The sequence below is a fragment of the Ovis aries genome, chromosome 5 (assembly GCF_016772045.2).
Source record: "Ovis aries strain OAR_USU_Benz2616 breed Rambouillet chromosome 5, ARS-UI_Ramb_v3.0, whole genome shotgun sequence".
NCBI lineage: Eukaryota > Metazoa > Chordata > Mammalia > Artiodactyla > Bovidae > Ovis > Ovis aries.
Window position 1 is genome coordinate 8,817,380 of NC_056058.1, and position 18,420 is coordinate 8,835,799.

General features: G+C 39.1%; 1 long non-coding RNA gene and 1 pseudogene across 1 annotated transcript in view; one reads left to right on the forward strand and one right to left on the reverse strand.

Annotated features, from left to right (window-relative positions):
* The window catches only part of LOC132659866 (uncharacterized), a 995,695-nt gene that overhangs the window by 738,836 nt on the left and 238,439 nt on the right, over nucleotides 1–18,420 (forward strand). The window lies entirely within an intron of this gene.
* Nucleotides 11,078–14,725, reverse strand: LOC121819565 (olfactory receptor 7A10-like; annotated as a pseudogene).

The following is an 18,420-nucleotide window of genomic DNA, read 5'->3' on the forward strand; positions in this document are numbered from 1 at the left end:
CAGTTTGAGTCCTGGGATTATATCTGGGAACCCCGAACTGCAATCTTTGAAGTCTCACCTATGGATTGGAAACACTGCCTGGAATCCTTTCCCAACAGGGACTCCAGAGGAGCTGTGTCATGGGACTTCTCAGTGCTGTTTGAGTCTTGATGCATACACTGCTGTTTTTATTTTTCTTTGAAAGTTAGTATATTAAAAATAAGCTAGATAATTCTCTAATAAATATTGGTAATATTTACTTGGATATAATGAATGGCTTATATTGTTAACAAATCCTTTGAACCTGAGAAGAAAGTGAAAACATCCGGCAAAACAGGGAAATTATAATAATTTGTTTTATATCATTCTAAGTAGAGTGAAAAAGTTGGCTTAAAGCTCAACATTCAGAAAACGAAGATCGTGGCATTCAGTCCCATCACTTCATGGCAAATAGATGAGGAAACAGTGGAAACAGTGTCAGGCTTTATATTGGGGGGCTCCAAAATCACTGCAGATGGTGACTGCAGCCATGAAATTAAAAGACACTTACTTCTTGGAAGAAAAGTTATGTCCAACCTAGATAGCATATTCAAAAGCAGAGACATTGCTTTGCCAACTAAGGTCCGTCTAGTCAAGGCTATGGTTTTTCCTGTGGTCATGTATGGATGTAAGAGTTGGACTGTGAAGAAGGCTGAGCGCCGAAGAATTGATGCTTTTGAAGTGTGGTGTTGGAGAAGACTCTTGAGAGTCCCTTGGACTGCAAGGAGATCCAACCAGTCCATTCTGAAGGAGATCGGCCCTGGGATTTCTTTGGAGGGAATGATGCTAAAACTAAAACTCCAGTACTTTGGCCACCTCATGCGAAGAGGTGACTCATTGGAAAAGACTCTGATGCTGAGAGGGATTGAGGGCAGAAAGAGAAGGGGACGACTGAGGATGAGATGGCTGGATGGCATCACAGACTCGATGGACGTGAGTCTGAGTGAACTCGGATTTGGTGATGGACAGGGAGGCCTGGCCTGCTGCGATTCATGGTGTCGCAAAGAGTCGGACACGACTGAGCGACTGAACTGAACTGAAGCACTTTTTTAAATCAGAAGAATCAATATAGTGAAAATGAGTATACTACCCAAAGCAATCTACAGATTCAATGCAATCCCTATCAAGCTACCAACTGTATTTTTCACAGAGCTAGAACAAATAATTTCAAGATTTGTATGGAAATACAAAAAACCTCGAATAGCCAAAGCAATCCTGAGAAAGAAGAATGGAACTGGAGGAACCAACCTGCCTGACTTCAGACTCTACTACAAAGCCACAGTCATCAAGACAGTATGGTACTGGCACAAAGACAGAAATATAGATCAATGGAACAAAATAGAGAGCCCAGAGATAAACCCACACACCTATGGACACCTTATCTTTGACAAAGGAGACAAGAATGTACAATAGAGAAAAGACAATCTCTTTAACAAGTGGTCCTGGGAAAACTGGTCAACTACTTGTAAAAGAATGAAACTAGAACACTTTCTAACACCATACACAAAAATAAACTCAAAATGGATTAAAGATCTAAACGTAAAACCAGAAACTATAAAACTCTTAGAGGAGAACTTAGGCAAAACACTCTCCGACATACATCACAGCAGGATCCTCTATGACCCACCTCCCAGAATATTGGAAATAAAAGCAAAAATAAACAAATGGGATCTAATTAAAATTAAAAGCTTCTGCACAACAAAAGAAACTCTAAGCAAGGTAAAAAGACAGCCTTCAGAATGGGAGAAAATAATAGCAAATGAAGCAACTGACAAACAACTAATCTCAAAAATATACAAGCAACTCCTGCAGCTCAATTCCAGAAAAATAAACGACCCAATCAAAAAATGGGCCAAAGAACTAAATAGACATTTCTCCAAAGAAGACATACAGATGGCTAACAAACACATGAAAAGATGCTCAACATCACTCATTATCAGAGAAATGCAAATCAAAACCACAAGATACCATTTCATACCAGTCAGAATGGGTGCAATCCAAAAGTGTACAAGCAATAAATGCTGGAGAGGGTGTGAAGAAAAGGGAACCCTCTTACACTGTTGGTAGGAATGCAAACTAGTACAGCCACTATGGAGAACAGTGTGGAGATTCCTTAAAAAACTGGAAATAGAACTGCCTTATGACCCAGCAATCCCACAGCTGGGCATACACACCGAGGAAACCAAAATTGAAAGAGACACGTGTACCCCAATATTCATCTCAGCACTGTTTATAATAGCCAGGACATGGAAGCCACCTAGATGTCCATCAGCAGATGAATGGATAAGAAAGCTGTGGTACATATACACAATGGAGTATTACTCAGCCATTAAAAAGAATACATTTGAATCAGTTCTAATGAGGTGGATGAAACTGGAGCCTATTATACAGAGTGAAGTAAGCCAGAAAGAAGAACACAAATACAGTATATTAATGTATATATATGGAATTTAGAAAGATGGTAATGATAACCCTGTATGCGAGATAGCAAGAGACACAGATATATAGAACAGTCTCTTGGACTCAGAGGGAGAGGGCGAGGGTGGGATGATTTGGGCAAATGGCATTGAAACATGTATAATATCATATATGAAATGAATTGCCAGTCCAGGTTCAATGCATGATACTGGATGCTTGGGGCTGGTGCACTGGGATGACCCAGAGGGGTGGCATGGGGAGGGAGGTGGGAGGGGGGTTCAGGATGGGGAACCTGTGGTGAATTCATGTTGATGTATGGCAAAACCAATACAATATCATAAAGTAATTAACCTCCAATTAAAGTAAACAAATTTATATTTAATTTTTACTTTTTTACTTTACATTCTTGTATTGCTTTTACCATACATCAACATGAATCTGCCACAGGTGTACACGTGTTCCCCATCCTGAACCCCCCTCCCACCTCTCTCCCCGTGCCACTCCTCTGGGTCATCCCCAGTGCACTGGCAATTCGTTTCATATGATATTATACTTGTTTCAATGCCATTTGCCCAGATCATCCCACCCTCTCCCTCTCCTACAGAATATAACAGACTGTTCTATACATCTGTGTCCTTTTTGCTGTTTCACATACAGAGTTATCGTCATAAGTATTTTTATTGATATTTGAAGATAGCATTCGTGGTTAAATACAGATAATTGTATTTATGAGAGACTCTGTGGAAGTTCCCTCCAGGAAATCAGAAGGAGTCACAAGAACATGTGCCTTTTTGTACAAAATGCTGACCTGAATCACCTGTACGGACAGAAATTGAAGCTCTCTAATGAGTCATTCTTTGATCATGAGGATAAATATGGATATTACATATGCATATGTAAGTAGTCAGTCGTGTCTGACTCTTCGTGATCCCATGGACTGTAGCCCACCAGGCTCCTCTGTTCACCAAATTCTCCAGGCAAGAATACAGGAGTGGCTTTCCATTTACTCCTCCAGGTGATCTTCCCAAACCAGGGATCAACCCATGTCTCCCACATTACAGGCATATTCTTTACTGTCTGAGCCACCAGGGAAGCCCACTTCCTATTCATGGTTATTAAAAATTTGAAAAGAGGATATATTTTGTTTAAAGCAATAGAAAGAGTCATTTCTATGCAGCACTGGAAATTTGCAAACAGAATACAAGTAGATACTTCAGTTTAAAAAGTGTAAACAGTTTTTGTAAAGTGTAAACCAGCCAATCCTTCAACCTAATGAAATAGGATTTGTTCCCATAGATACCAAAATCCATACTTCAATGAAAAGATATAGAAAATGAAAATGATATATTTTGCTCAGAAATATAAAAGGTAAATTAAAATTTTCTTTATCATATTTAACATTTTCCCTGACTCAAAGGTGATACTAAGTGAATCAATTTGAATTTGTGTTTCTATGCAGACTGCACGTGGAGTCACATAGTTGATAATCATTGTCCCAGTGACTACGGTAGGCACTGTGAGCACAACTGAATGAGAGAACATACTAAAGTGAAGAATAAAACTGAATAACCACCTATATTAAAAAAATAACTTAAATACCCCATTTTTAAGAAAAGCAGTTAAGACAGTGATTGATATAGAGACGATGTACACAGAAGTGAAAACAGTGGTATCAGCTTTCCTCTATCACAAAATTTTATGTCTTGCCGTCTGAGAAAAAATAAAATGAGAAAGTAGGAAACGGCAAAGGGGAAATCTGCCTATAAATCAGTCAGAGAAGGAAACATAATAATGTGATTTACTCCAACAGTACAGAGAAGTTGAAATCAAAGAAATAAAAATTTCAGGAAATAAACAGAAGGAGCACTCTGATCAAAGAACAATGAAGTTCAGGCTCCAATGGTTTGAGCCCTGCAAAAATAAGTATCTCTTCAGCTTTATGTTAATTGGCTTTTTAAAGTTAATTTTTATTGGAGTGTAGTTTCATAATAATGTGTCTTAGTTTCTGCTGCACAGCAAATTGAGTCAGCTGTATGTATAGATATATCCCCTCTTTTAAAATTTAATATCATATAAGAAACAAATCGCCAGTCCAGGTTTAGTGCAGGATACAGGATGCTTGGGGCTGGTGCACTGGGATGACCCAGAGGGATGGTACGGGGAGGGAGGTGGGAGGGGTGTTCAGGATGGGGAATACGTGTACACCCTCGGCAGATTTATGTTGATGTATGGCAAAACCAATACAATATTGTAAAGTAAAAATAAAATAAAATAAAGTTTCTTCCAATTTAGGTCACCACAGAGCATTAAGCAGTGTACTATGCTATATACAATAGGTTCTCATTGGTTGTCTATTTATACATAGTAAGCAGATCAATTCCAGTCTCACAATTCATCTGGTCCCCTCCCGGCTTTGGTATCCAAATGTCTCTTCCCCAAATCTGTGCATCTATTTCTGCTTATAAATAAGTTCATCTGTATCTTTTTTTTTTTAATATCCAATGAGTCCTGTGAATAGAAATGTATCCCTTCCTCATTTCCATGTGTTGGTTGACATTCTGGTGATTTGTGTTTTAAGGGTCCTATTTCGGAGTACAAGAGGTCAAATTGTCATAAAAAAAACCTGATCATTCCCCACAATACACACATACACACACACATGCATAGACAGAGTGCGCTGTGACCTCCTGGGCTACGTTACTACCAATTTCTTCTAATTACTAGTAATTAGAAGCCCAGTAATTACTAAATGGATGATATCGGAGAAGCTGTCAGCATCAGATTATCTATATCCTGTATCTATCACCCTGAAGCTGTCAGCATCAGATTATTATATCTATATAATATATAGAAATAGTATCCAAACTCCATCCCTTATCGTTTCCTGAGTTTTCCCAGATGGCGCAGTGGTGAAAAAAAAAAATCTGTCTGCCAGTGCAGGAGACACAAGAGACGCAGGTTTGATCCCTGGGTCCAGAAGATCCCTGGGAAAAGGAAACGGCAACCCACTCCAGTATTCTTGCCTGGAAATTTCCTTGGAAAGAGGAGCCTGGTAGGCTACAGTCCTTGAGGTCACAAAGAGTTGGACATGACTGAGAACTGAGCATAATAATGGCACACATGCACAAATATCATTTCATGCATATGTAAATATGTCTCCCTTTTAATATGACAGTTTTGTATTTTGTAATTAAAGAAACTTTAAAAATTGGTTAAAGAAACAGTGATAGAGAAAAATAGGTGTAAGAGGCAAAAAAAAAAAAAGTATCTAGTGAGCTCAAGTAGTCCCTGAGAGACCTGAAAAGGAAAAAGATTAATCAATTCTGGTAGCAGTCCAACTACTAAATCCCCATAATGCCCAGAATTACAATTAAAGGGGAAAAAGTCAATGTATTCAAAAGAGAAAGGAATGGTATCTCAGATTTAATGAGCTAAGAGAATAAATCCACAATTTGCAACAGTAAATACCATATACAATAGTAGGATATTTTTAAAAGATAAAATGGTAAACATCTTTGTAATTTTTTAAAAATCTTCAACAATTATTAATTTATTTTTTGAAATATATTGGAATTACACCACCATGTTTGTTTTAGGCATTCAGCACAGTAATTCATACACACACACACACACTCACACGCGTCTGTGTGTGTGTGTATATATATATGTGTGTGTGTGTGTGTGTTTTCCTTCATATTCTCTTCCCTTATAGGTTATTACAGAATCCAGAGATGTGGGTTTGATCCCTGGGTTGAGAGACCCCCTGGAGAAGAAAATGGCAACCCACTCCAGTATTCTTGCCTGGAGAGGAGCTTGGTGGATTAAAGTCCAAAGGGTCGCAGAGAGTCAGACATGACTGAAGTGACAGCACAGCACACAATAGTGATTTTGAGTATCTTTTCATATGTCTTTCAGACATCTGTGTCTTTGGAGAAATATGTTTAGATCGTCTGCTCATTTTTTAATTGGATTTTTTTTTAATTGAGCTGCATCAGATGTTTGTATATTCAGGAGATTAACTCTTACTGGTCACATCTTTAGGAAAAGTTTTTTTGTTTGCATTGTTTATGGTTTCCTTCACTGTGCAAAAGCATTTAAGCTTAATCAAATACCATTTCTTCATTTTTATTTTATTCCTATTACTCTAGGATAGAGATCCAAAAAGATACTGCTGTGATTAAGTGAAAGTCCTGCCTATGTTTTCTTCTAAGAGCTTGTAGTATCTGATCTTATATTTAGGTTTTTAATCCACTCTGAGTTTATTTTCTGTATGCTGTTAGAGAGAATGTTCTAATTTCAGTCTTGTTCATGAAGCTGTTCAGTTTTCCCAGCACCACTTATTGAAGGGACTATGCTTATGGTTTAGTTTTGCCTCCTTTGTCAAAGATTGGTTGATTTTAGGTAAATGGGCTTAATTCTGAGAGCTTTCTATCCTGTTGCACTGATCAACACTTATATTTTTGTGCCAATACCATACTGTTTTGATACTTTAGCTTTGTGGTATAGTCTGAAGTCAGGAAGTCTGATTCCTACAATTCTATTTTTCTTTCTAAAGATTCCTTTTATGTGGGGGGGTTTATTTATTTATTTATTTTTGTGCATGTGTTTATAAGAATCTGTCTACCAATGCAGGAGACTTGAGTTTGATTCCTGGGTTGAGAAGATCCCCTGGAGAAGGAAATGGCAGCCAACTCCAGTGTTTTTGCCTGGGAAATTCCATAGAAAGAGGAGTCTTGTGGGCTACAGCCCCTGGGGTCACAAAGAGTTGGAGACATGACAGCCATTAAACAACAACATATATGGATATAGGAACAGTGACCTTAAATTAAGAATATTCACATTTGAAAAGCTCATTTACTTTCTGCAAATGGGTAACTTAGTTATAAACAGGGAGTAAGATGAGTATAAATATGTTCGAGAGAAAAGGGCACAAGAGTCACATGCAGATTCATGGATGAGCCTTAGAAACACAATGTAGAGACTCACAGCTGAATACAGATTCATCAGGTGCCAGGCAGGGCTCAGTACCACTTCCCACCTGACTGCCCCATTCAATAATAAAGGCATTATGATAAATCATTTTTTTATATTGGTTTGTTATGCTACAATAACTGAGGAAATTGTTGATTGAATAACCAGAACAAATAGAATTGAGGTCAGTGAAAATACTCTGCTTCTCTTTGTTTTTGATGTTTTTCGGTCACTAAGTCATGTCTGACTTTTTTGCTACCCCATGAACTGCAGCATGCCCGGCTTCCCTATTCTTCACTATCTCCCTGAGTTTGCTCAGACTCATGTCCATTGAGGATTGACCTTTTCCAGTCCTGTGGCCACTGCTTTGTCTTCCAGATTTGCTGACATATTGAATGCAACACCTTGATGGCATCATCCTTTAAGGTGTCAATCCTCATTCCAGTTCTCAAGAAAGATAATACTAAATAATATACTAACCATCAAACAACTTCACTCATCTTCCATGCTAGTAAGGTCATGCTTAAAATCTTGCATGCTAGGCTTCAACATTATGTGAACCAAGAACTTCCAGATGGCCAAGCTGGATTTAGAAAAGGAAGAGAAACTAGAGATCAAATTGCCAACATTCACTGGATCATAGAGAAAAATAGGGAATTCAAAAAAATCTACCTATGTTTCATTGATTATGCCTTTGACCATGTAGATAATAATAAAGTGTGGAAAGCTCTCAAAGAGATGAGAATACCTGGCCATCTTACTTGTCTCCTGAAAAATGTGTATGTGGGTCAAGAAGTAATAGTTAGAACCCTGAATAGAACAACTGGTTGGTTCAAGATTGAGAAAGGAGTACAACAGAACTGTCTGCTGTCACCTTGTTTGTTTAACCTATACACTGAGTACATCATGAGAAAAGTTGGGCTGGATGAGTTACAAACTGAAATCAAGATAGGTGGGAGAAACATCAACAACCTCAGATATGTGGATGACACCACTCTAATGGCAGAAAGTGAAGAGGAACTAAAGAGCCTCTTGATGAGGGTGAAAGAGCTGGCTCAAAACTAAATACTAAAACAAAACAAAACTAAGATTATGGCATCTGGCCCCATTACTTCATGGCAAATTGGGGGGGGGGGAGTAGAAGTGGTGAAAGATTTCCTCTTCTTAGGCTCTAAAATCACTCGGGTGGCAGAAGCCATGAAATCATAAAAAGTTTGCTTCTTTGCAAGAAAACTATGACAAATCTAGACAGTGTGCTTAAAAAGCAGAGATATTAATTACTCTGCCAACAAATGCCCATTGATAGTCAAGGCTATGTTCTTCCCGGTGGTCATGTACGGTTGTGAGAGTTGGACTATAAAAAAGGTGGAGTGTTGAAGAATTGATGCCTTCAAATTGTGGTGCTGGAGAAGGCTCTTGAGAGATCCTTGGACAGCAAGGAGATCAGATCAGCCAATCTTAAGGGAAATCAACCCTGAATACTCATTGGAAGGACTGATGCTGAAGTTGAAACTGAAGTGTTTTGTTTATCTGATGTGAACAGCTGACTCACTAGAAAAGTCCCTGATACTGGGAAAGATTGAGGACAGAAGGAGAAGAGGATGTCAGAGGATGAGATGGCTGGATGGCATCACCAATGCAATGGACATGAACTTGGGCAAATTTGGGGAGACGATGAAGGACAGAGAGGCCTGGAGTGCTGCAGTGCATGGGGTCACAAAGAGTCAGACACTCCTGGGCGACTGAAAAACAGCAACAGTGTGTGCACTGAATGAATCATTGATGCAATCCAACCATCTCATCCTCTGTTGCCCCCTTCTCCTTTTGCCCTTAATCTTTCCAAACATCAGAGACTTTTCCAATGAGATGGCTCTTCACATCAGATGGCCAAAGTATTGGAGCTTCAGCTTCAGCACCAGTCCTTCCAATGAATATTCAGGGTTGATTTCCTTGAGGATTGACTGGTTTGACCTCCTTGCTGTCCAAGGGACTCTCAAGAGTCTTCTCCAGCCCCACAGTTTAAAAGCATCAATTCTTTAGTGCTCAACCTTCTTTATGGTCCAAATCTCACATCCATACATGACTACTGGAAAAACCACAGCTATGACTATACTGATCTTAATTTTGGCATTTATTCTTATATTTGAAGATAACCCTTCAGATTGTAACATTGTTTATCTTTTTGTCAGGTAATAGTATTAAACGATGACTGCACAGATATCCTTTCCAGCTATCCAGGAGAGCTTAGCAGGACATGCATGTTGGTGCAGAAACATTGCTGCACCAAGGTCAGTATGCTGATGCTGACCTTGAATCCCATGAACAGGTAGATTCAAGTTGTCTTGTGAGTAATTTATGATAATGAAGTTGAAGAAATGCCTTTGTATTGAATATATAGGGGATATATAAGAGTTATAGTTTATCTGCTTCCCCCTTAGTGTTTATGATGAAATTTAGAAAAATTTAAGTTATTTTATTTAAAGCAATCGGAAGAGTCATATTGTAGGAATCATTGGAAGTTTTCAAAAGGAAACAATGAAATAATTCAATGAAAATATTAAAATATGCTATCCAATATATGTGCATGCTAATTGCTTCCAGTCGTGTTCGATTCCTTGGGACCCCGTGGACTGTAGCCCACCAGGCTCCCCTCTCCATGGAATTCTCCAGGCAAGAAAGTGGAGAGGGTAGTCATTTCCTTCTCCAGGGGATTTTCCTGACCCAGGGATCAAACCTGGGTCTCCTGTATTGCAGGCAGTTTCTTACCTTCTGAGTCACCAGGAAAGCCCAAGATGGTATGGTATGGAAAAAAAAAATCAACTTTTTGGCCAAAGCAGTGTATATAGATACACAAGTTGACCTTTGAACAAAAAAAGGGTTGAGTTCCAACCTACTGCATAGTTAAAATCCTCCTATAATTTTACGGTCATATTTCTGTATCACTGATTCAACCAACTTTAAAAAATAAAACCAATACAATTTTGTAAAGTAATTAACCTCCAACTAAAATAAATAAATTTAAATTAAAAAATAATATAAATATTTTGGTTCTTAAATGTATGTTTTAAATGAATAATGCAACTCATCACTTCAGGGAAAGAGAACAAATTACTTAGGATGACATATTTAATTTGAGAAGTAATTATTCTTAATAAACCTATGACACCCCATCAAAGAAATGGAATTTCCAGGTATTTTTGATCCCAAGGTAGGGAAATTTTGAAGTAGAAAAAAATAAAAACTGCCTATGATTATAACTGAGGCTAACGTTTAATAAAGAGAGCTACTAAAAGTACACAGTGAGAGTGAAACTCACTCAGTCATGCCCAACTCTTTGCAACCCCATAGACTCTAGCTCACCAGGCTCCTCTGTACATGGGATTCTCCAGGCAAGAATACTGGAGTGGGTTGCTATGCACTTCTCCAGGGGATCTTCTCACTCAAGGCTTGAACCAGGGATTTTTGCTTTGCAGGCAGACTCTTTACCATCTCAGCTACCAGGGAAACCCTAAAATTACACAAAGAAACTGAATTATAAAATGGAAATCCAAGGAAATCAGATGATGGAGTAAATTTTATTTCACAGTGATCAAGAACCACAATTTCTGGTCCTGAGGCTTTGAGTTATCCAATCAAGGGCACTTCATCAGCCCTAATATAATTGGCCATTTTATACTGGATTGGAATGGAATCTCTTCAGAGCTCTCTTTATGTCTTTATTTCTCAGGCTGCCGATGAAGGGGTTCAGCATAGATGTGACCACAGTGTGCATCACAGAGGCTATTGCATTTGAGTGTGACAGATGGGTAGCAGCAGACCTAAGGTACACTCCTAAGGCAGTACAATAAAATAAAGATACAACTTAGAGGTGGGACACACAGGTAGAAAATGCTTTATACTTCCTCTGGGTTGATGAGATTTTACATATCAGTTCAGTTCAGTTCAGTCACTCATTCATGCCTGACTCTGTGACACCACGAATCACAGCAGGCTAGGACTCCCTGTCCATCACCAACTCCCAGAGTTCACCCAAACTGATGTGCATCGAGTCTGTGATGCCATCCAGCCATCTCATCCTCTGTCGTCCCCTTCTCCGCCTGCCCTCAATCCCTCCCAGCATCAGGGTCTTTTCAAATGAGTCAACTCTTTGCATGAGGAGGCCAAAGTATTGGAGTTTCAGCTTCAGCATCAGTCCTTCCAATGAACACCCAGACTGTTCTCCTTTAGGATGCACTGGTTGGATCTTCTTGCAGTCTAAGGGACTCTCAAGAGTCTTCTCCAACACCACAGTTCAAAAGCATCAATTCTTCAGTGCTCAGCTTTCTTCACAATGCAACTCTCATATCCATACATGACCACTGGAAAACCATAGCCTTGACTAGACGGACCTTTGTTGGCAAAGTAATATCTTTGCTTTTGAATATGCTATCTAGGTTGGTAATAACTTTCCTTCTAAGGAGTAAGTGTCTTAATTTCATGGCTGCAATCACCATCTGCATTGACTTTGGAGCCCTCCAAAATAAAGTCAGCCACTATTTCCACTGTTTCCCCATCTATTTGCCATGAAGTGATGGAACCAGATGCCATGATCTTAGTTTCTGAATGTTGAGCTTTAAGTCAACTTTTTCACTCTCCTTTTTCACATAAGTCAAAGAGGCTTTTTAGTTTGTCTTCACTTTCCGCATATTTGAGGTTACTGATATTTCTCCCGGCAAACTTGATTCCAGCTTGTGCTTCTTCAAGCGCAGTGTTTCTCATGATGTACTCTGCATAGAAGTTAAATAAGCAGGGTGACAATATACAGCCTTGATGTACTCCTTTTCCTATTTGGAACCAATCTGTTGTTCCGTGTGCAGTTATAACTGTTACTTCCTGACCTGCATATAGGTTTCTCAAGAGGCAGGTCTTGTGGTCTGGTATGGCCATCTCTTTCAGAATTTTCCACAGTTTCTTGTGATCCACACAGTCAAAGGCTTTGGCATAGTCAATAAAGCAGAAATAGATGTTTTTCCGGGACTCTCTTGCTGTTTTGATGATCCAGCGGATGTTGGCAATTTGATCTCTGGTTCCTCTGCCTTTTCTAAAACCAGCTTGAACATCTGGAAGTTCACAGTTCACATATTGCTGAAGTCTGGCTTAGAGAATTTTGAGCATTACTTTACTAGCATGTGAGATGAGTGCAATTGTGCGGTAGTTTGATCATTCTTTGGCATTGCCTTTCTTTGGGATTGCAATGAAAACTGACCTTTTCCAGTCTTGTGGCCACTGCTGAGCTTTCCACATTTGCTGGCATATAGAGTGCAACACTTTCACAGCATCATCTTTCAGGATTTGAAACAGCTCAACTGGAATTCCATCACCTCCACTAGCTTTGTTCGTAGTGATGCTTTCTAAGGCCCACTTCACTTCACATTCCAGGATGTCTGGCTCTAGGTGAATGATCGCACAATCGTGATTATCTGGGTCATGAACATCTTTTTTTTGTACAGTTCTTCTGTGTATTCCTGCCACCTCTTCTTAATATCTTCTGCTTCTGTTAGGTCCAGACCATTTCTGTCCTTTATCAAGCCCATCTTTGCATGGAATGTACCCTTGATATCTCTAATTTTCTTGAAGAGATCTCTAGTCTTTCCCATTCTGTTGTTTTCCTCTATTTCTTTGCATTGATGGCTGAAGAAGGCTTTCTTATCTCTCCTTGCTATTCTTTGGAACTCTGCATTCAAATGTTTATATCTTTCCTTTTCTCCTTTGCTTTTCATTTCTCTTCTTTTCATAGCTATTTGTAAAGCCTCCTCAGACAGCCATTTGGCTTTTTTGCATTTCTTTTCCATGGGGATGGTCTTGATCCCTGTCTCCTGTACAATGTCACAAACCTCCGTCCATAGTTCATCAGGCATTCTGTCTGTCAGATCTAGTCCCTTAAATCTATTTCTCACTTCCACTGTATAATCATAAGGGATTTGATTTAGGTCATACCTGAATTGTCTAGTGGTTTTCCCTACTTTCTTCAATTTAAGTCTGAATTTGGTAATAAGGACTTCATGATCTGAGCCACACTCAGCTCCCAGTCTTGTTTTTGCTGACTGTATAGAGCTTCTCCATCTTTGGGTGCAAAGAATATAATCAATCTGATTTTGGTGTTGGCCATCTGGTGATATCCATGTGTAGAGTCTTCTCTTGTGTTGTTGGAAGAGGGTGTTTGCTATGACCAGTGCGATATCTTGGCAAAACTCTATTAGCCTTTGCCCTGCTTCATTCCGTACTCCAAGGCCAAGTTTGCCTGTTACTCCAGGTGTTTCTTGACTTCCTACTTTTGCATTCCAGTCCCCTATTGTGAAAAGGACATCTTATTTGGGTGTTAGTTCCAAACAGTCTCGTAGGTCTTCATAGAACCATTGAACTTCAGCTTTTCTTTTTTTTTCTCTCTCTCTTTTTTTTTAGTTTTTATTTTTAAATTTTAAAATCTTTAATTCTTACATGCATTCCCAAACATGAACCCCTCCCACCTCCCTCCCCATAACATCTTGCTTTTCAACATTACTGGTTGGGGCATAGGCTTGGATCACCGTGATATCAAATGGTTTGCCTTGGAAATGAACAGAGATCATTCTGTTGTTTTTGAGATTGCATCCAAGTACTGCATTTTGGACTCTTTCATTGACCATGATTCTACTCCATTTCTTCTATGGGATTCCTGCCCACAGTAGTAGATATAATAGTCATCTGAGTTAAATTCACCCATTCCAGTCCATTTTAGTTTGCAGATTCCTAGAATGTCATATACATGAAACTATTTTAGAAAAAGAGTAAAGATATCAGCAAAAAGACCCACCTAGCAGGGCAACTGCAACATACATCACTATGTTATTAAGAATGTTGTCAGGACAGGAAAGTTGTATCAACTGATTGAGTTCATAGAAACAGTGAGGAATTTGCACAAGCTGTGTAGCAAGGAATACATGGCAACCACTACCCAGGATGTCAGAACCAGCAATCCACAGAGATGGAGGCTCATGATGACCTTGTATTCAAAGGGTGGCAAATGGCCACAAAGAGGTCATAGGATGTCCTCCATCACAGTTAGGAGGATATCATCCAGTTCTCCAAAGAGAATGTAAAAATACATCTAGGTGATGCAGCCTTCATAGGTAATAACTTTGTTCTGTCTCTGAATATTTACCAGCATCTTTGGGATGGTGGTGGAAGTGAAACAGATGTCTGCAAAGGACAGGTTGGAGAGGAAGAAGTACGTGGGAGTGTGGAGGTGGGTGTCTGAGCTGATGGCCAAGATAATGAACAAGTTTCCAAATGCAGTCATCAGGAACATGGATGGAGAGGAAAAGTTCAAATGTGAGCAGCTGTAGTTTTGGTTCCTCTGAAAGCCCCAGAAGAAGGAATTTTGAAATTTGTGTATTATTCACTGGTTCCATGTGGTGGAGGTGACTAACAGGAAAAATAAAAAATAACATGACTAATTTTTACAACAACTGACATAATTCACATAGCTAAAACTATTTAGCTCTTTAGAAATCAATGTTAATATTTTATTTACAGGTAAGTTCTCTTTGAGGGTATACTCCATTTCATTTCTGACTAGGAATATTTGTCCCATTCTCAAAATATTTCCAGAAGTCATATATTCTAGAGATTTAATGAGAAATTATTTCATATTTTTGAGAAATATAAATTTTGTGCCAACTATGTTTCAAGTACATGCAGGCAATAAGTAGAGAGTGGTGGAAAACAAATCTCCCACCAAGGATGATGAGAGATGATGTGCAAATAAAATATTATATGTCAGCTGGTGTCAAATGTTATAAAGAAAACAAAACCAGATATAAAGAAGAGAGTTGTAGGAGGTATTATTTTGTACTGAGGGTTCAGGCAGGGTCAGAAAGCAAGGTGATAATTGAACAGATAGCTAAGAAAGAGAGAAGGATCTAGTTTGACATCAGAAGTGTGTGCCTGGCCACTGCAAAGTAACTGAGGAAGATGCTCATTACACATGTTCAGATCCAAACAAGGAAGCCAGTGGGGCAGAGGAATAAGCTAGACAAGGAGTGATTAGAGATGGTGTCAGGGGTACTGAGGAACAAGGTGGCCTCCCCACTACAGGTGAACCCTCAGTCCACAGAGAATAACTCCTCCTGTGTTGTTCCCAGCACTTTATGAATTTAATCATAAAAGCTTCCCATGATTTTATCAGATCCACTTCTTCATACCATCTGTTGATTGAATTCTGGCTTCTGTGTTGTAAGTCATCTTAATGTGTGAGTCCAGGTGCCTCAAAGAACTGCTTTCACTTCCCAAGGCTCAGGCACACACACACACACACACACATGCAACGTTGTCCTCCTAGGTTGTGTTACTGCCATGCATTCCTCACCCAGATCCAACCTCCTTAGGCCACGATTAGTTACAACTCAAGCTAGTCAGATCAGATTATCTTTCTCATGAAGGATTTGTTAAATGGTACCTAGAAATTCCAGTTTATAAGTTTTCCATGGAAATAAACCTGGAAATAAACTTGGAGTTCCATTTTGGTATGGCTAATTTCTGCTTTTTATTTAAAGAAATATACAAAGTGTGAGTGAGAGGAATGGAATGGACATATGAATATCAGGAGAAAATATCCAGTAAATTCAAACAGCTCTTGATGCGATGCAATGAATAAAATCTCCTCTTGGTTTGTCAACATTCCAAGTCCAAAGACATCTCCCTGATGTCCAGAAGAAAACAATAAAGAAAAGCGTATTTTTGCTAAGGACACAAACAGTGATATCTTTATGATGTGAAACACTTTACAGTTTGAATATCACAAGAGGAAAACATGCAAATGGGATAAGCTATCATTTCAAAACCGGAAATACATAGAACACAACAAAAGCTGAAGACTTCTTTTTCCTGAGGCTTTTCCCTATTTGTCCATTCCTGTTAATAAATATAATCTTTAGACTTACTGTCTACATCTACTGGAAGCATTTTATGACTTCCATTCCTTTTAATTGGGCTTCCATTATTACCATTTAATTGTCAACACTGAGACTCGCATTTCCCAGCACAATGTTCACTTTATTTTTAGATCGTAAACAAATACATTAATATTAAGGAAGCCAGCAGACAGTTGATCTCTGGCCTCTGTCAGGCACATGTTCCTGGCTTCCCTCCTCTCTGCTTCTCTCCCTGCAGTGTCTGTGGAGCTCAGAGACTCACCTGGAAGCAGATTCAGAGAGAAGGCTTTCCCAATGGAAGTCAAAACTCCTCCCTAAAAGACTGATGAGGCAGACCAAATTTTTGTTCCCAAACAGGACAACAGGAACAGATCAAGCACTGACCTCTCAGCCAGATGTATGATTGCAAAAGCAAGGACCACATCCTTTCCAACCAAAGTGGCACAGGCTGAGGGACTGCAACAGAAGAGATATTTAGAACTTCCATGTTAGCTCATTAGACATGTTTTCCTCTCGTTACTCTAACCTCTATGTACATGATTTCCCTTGGAGACACTGGTCTGGACAGAATGAATTTTTTTCCTGCTAATTCTCTGTTCCTAAAAGACTGCTTTATAAGATAAATTAAATTTTTATTATTGCTTCTCTTTAAACTCTTCTTCTTCTAAAGCTTTAATTTTCACAGAATCTCATCACATCCCTGCATTTAAAATTTCTCAAACATATGATATTAAGAGTTTGTCTTGACTAGGTCATATGCGTCTTCAAAGCTTTGAATTATGGCAAGGACACAATTACTGAAATCTCTAAAAATGACTCTTCCCCTCTTCAAAAAGAGATATAAGTTGCTTTTTTTAGTGTAAAACCATAGGTATTATAATCCCTAGGTTCATGATAGCTTTCCCAAGACAATTAAGAATGTACTACCTATAGTAGAGTTGACTCACTGGAAAAGACTCTGATGCTGGGGGGGATTAGGGGTAGGAGGAGAAGGGGACGACAGAGGATGAGATGGCTGGATGGTATCACTGACTCGATGGACGTGAGTCTGAGTGAACTCCGGGAGTTGGTGATGGACAGGGAGGCCTGGCGTGCTGCGATTCATGGGGTCGCAAAGAGTCGGACACAACTGAGTGCCTGAACTGAACTGAACCTATATTAGAAATTGAGAACTGACATGTTTTACAGCATTATAAAACACTTGTATTTAATTATAAGAGAGATATTTAGACATTGTTGTGCCCAATAAGCTCGCTTGGCATATTATCCTTGACCCAAGGATCGAGCTTATGTCTCTTAAGTCTCGTGCATTGACAGGCAGGTTCTTTACCACTAGTGCCACCTGGGAAGCCCCAACATATTATAGAAATTGTCAAATGTAATTTTAAAAACAGTGAATTATATGAAGTAGTACTTTAACGAACTCCATTCTCCATTATTAAAATGAGACTATGAAAAATTTAATGTTCTACTTAACGGTATAAACCAAGCAAGGGCTGGAGTCTGGATTGGAATCTCTTAGTTCTAGAACTCTGGGTAGTGATTCTCAACCAGGGGAGATTTTGCCCCTGGGAATACTTGACACTATCTGAAGGGATTCTAGTAATCTCCCATAGACCACAGAACAACCTGCAATACAAATAATTAGCCTGTGCAAGGCAAGAGTAAGAATGTGAGAAATCCTATTCAGACCAGAACATCCATAGATTCATTTGGCATACAAATCACCGAGATTTGTGGTTCAAGTACAAATTCTCATTCATCAGGTCTCTAGTGAGTCCAAGGACTGCATTTCTAATGAGCTCCCAGGAGTAGTTGATGCTACAGTGCCTAGTCTGGGGATCACATTCGATAGCAAGGCTATGGTCCTGTGTTAGAGTCAGGTATACACGGGGTTAGTCTTCTCACCAAGAATCTTTTATGTATATAAGTTTGAAAACAAGTTCTTCACTCACTCATAGGAGAAAAAGTGTTAGTTGTTCAGTCATGTCCAGTCATGTCCTGTAGCCTGCCAGGCTCTTCCATCCATAGGATTTCCCAGGCAACAAAAATGGAGTGAGTA